Here is a 2,373-nt window from a genome sequence, read left to right as displayed (position 1 = left end):
CTCGAAACCTGCGGCCGGGGGGTGCCAGGGGGGCGAGGCCGCCTGCAGGGACGGGCGCTGCGTGCCCCGGGATTACCTGTGCGACGGAGAGCGTGACTGCGCCGACGGCTCCGACGAGGACGCCTGTGGTGAGTCCTGGGGGCAGCGAGGGTTTGGGGGGCTCTACCCAGACTTCAGCAAAGCCTTGGACACTGCATCCCACGGCAAACGCCTGGGGAAGCTGGCAGCCCGTGGCTTGGGCAGGTTCACTTTTGCTGGGCTGGGAACTGGCTGGTGGCCGGGCCCAGAGGGTGCAGGGAGATGGAGCAGTGTCCAGCTGGTGTCTGGTCACCAGGTGTGTCCCCCAGGATTCAGTGCTGGGCCCAGTCCCGTTCAGTGTCTGTATTGATGGTCTGGGTGAGGGGATTGAGATCCACACCGGGTTGGGTGCAAGTGTGGATCTGCTGGAGGATAGGAGGGCTCTGCAGAGGGACCTGGACAGGCTGGATCCAGGGGCAGAATCCAGGACTGGGTCCTGCACTTTGGTCACAACAACCTCTGCAGCGCTACAGGCTGGGGACAGTGACTGGACAGTGGCCAGGTGGAAAGGGACCTGGGGGCACTGATGGACAGCTGCTGGACATGAGCCAGCTGTGCCCAGGTGGCCAAGAAGGCCAATGGCACCTGGCCTGGATCAGGAGTGGAGTGGCCAGCAGGACCAGGGCAGGGATTCTTCCCCTGTACTGGGTACTGGTGAGGCCGCACCTCAAGTGCTGTGTCCAGTTCTGGGCCCCCCAGTTTAGAAAGGATACTGAGGGGCTGGAACGTGTCCCAAGAAGGGCAACAAGGCTGGTGAGGGGTCTGGAACACAAGTCCTGTGAGGAGCTGCTGAGGGAGCTGGGAAAGCCTGGAGCAAAGGAGGCTCAGGGGGGACCTTGTGGCTTTGCACAACTCCCTGACAGGAGGGGGCAGCCAGGGGGCTCTGCTCCCAGAGAACAGGGACAGGAGAGGACACAGCCTTAAGCTGCACCAGGTTTAGGCTGGACTTTAGGAAGAAGCTCTACATGGAAAGGGTGATTGGGCATTGGAAGGGGCTGCCCAGAGAGGTGGAGTCACCGTTCCTGGAGGTGTTTAAGGAAAGCCTGGATGTGGCGCTCAGTGCCATGGTCTAGGTGACAGGGTGGTGTTGGGTCACAGGTTGGACTCGATGATCTCAAAGGTCTTTTCCAACCTGATGCTGGGATTCTGGGATTCTGGGTGCTGACTTCCCCCATGACCCCCAGGCACCCCGTCCCCGTGCGAGCCCAATGAGTTCAAGTGTGACAATGGGCACTGCGCCCTCAAGCTCTGGCGCTGTGACGGCGAGAATGACTGCGGTGACGGCTCTGACGAGAGCGACTGCCGTGAGTACGGGGGCTCGGGACGCGCGTGGGGACATGGGGACACAGCTGACACATGGTGCCGTGACCCCCCACAGCCACCAAGGCACCCGGCGCGGTGTGTGGACCAGCGGAATTCCGGTGCGTGTCCAGCGGGAGCTGCATCCGTGCCAGCTACCAGTGCGACAGGGAGCCCGACTGCCCCGACCGCAGCGACGAGGTTGGATGTGGTGAGTGACACCGCAGGGGACAGCTCAGCAAGGAGGGGACATGAGGACCAAGGCTGGGCTGGGGATGCTGTGCCAGGGATGCTGTGTGCAAGCTGTGGGGACACGTGGCGCTGTGGCATTGGGATGGGGACAGTGCGCCCAGAGATCCTGTCATGTGCCCAGGCTGTCCTGGGGACACAGGGCTGGGGACACTGTGTCTGAGCCAGGGACCCTTTGCTGTAGCACCAGTCTGGGGACACTGCCCAGGGACCTTGTGCCATGGCCCTGGGCTGGGGACATTTTGTCATGATACCAGGCTGGTGACACTGTGCCTGGGGACATTGTGCCATGGTGCTGGGCTGGGGACGTTGCACCCAAGGACCCCATGGCATGACACCATCCTGGGGACATTCATGGCACCAGGCAGGGGACACAGCACCCAGGGACCCTGTGCCATGGCACCGTGTTGGGGACATTGTCCCCAGGCACTCTGTGACATAGCACTCGGCTGGGGACCCTGTGCTGGGAGCTTGCTCCCAGGTGGTGCCACGCTGGGGACATGTCACAGAACCAGGTTGGGTATCAGGGACCCTGGCCCCAAGCTGGACTGGAGTGATGGTGACAAAGAACCTGTCCCCAGCTGGGTCTGGGGTGGCAGTGTCCCCATCCTCCAGTGGTGCCACACGGAGCAGGCAGTACCGGTGGCAGTGACAATGACAGGGTGGCGGTGGCAGTATCCCTGTCCCCCGGGGGTGCTGCGAGGTGTGGGTGGTGCCGGTGACGGTGACAGTGACTGGGTGGCGGTG

The 2,373-nt window shown here is 63.0% G+C and overlaps 1 long non-coding RNA gene across 1 annotated transcript; it reads left to right on the top strand.

The window, feature by feature from the left end:
• The first annotated feature begins 6 nt into the window (after nt 1–6).
• On the top strand, nt 7–1,622 carry LOC108446344. The gene is made up of 3 exons (XR_001861513.1): nt 7–128; nt 1,263–1,382; nt 1,457–1,622. It is a non-coding gene; the product is annotated as an uncharacterized LOC108446344 (long non-coding RNA).
• The last annotated feature ends 751 nt before the right edge of the window (nt 1,623–2,373 follow it).

This window comes from Corvus brachyrhynchos, unplaced genomic scaffold, assembly GCF_000691975.1.
Source record: "Corvus brachyrhynchos isolate BGI_N302 unplaced genomic scaffold, ASM69197v1 scaffold215, whole genome shotgun sequence".
Taxonomy (NCBI): Eukaryota; Metazoa; Chordata; class Aves; order Passeriformes; family Corvidae; genus Corvus; species Corvus brachyrhynchos.
The sequence above is the reverse complement of the archived record's forward strand: the minus strand, read 5'-3'. Positions and strand labels throughout refer to the sequence as shown.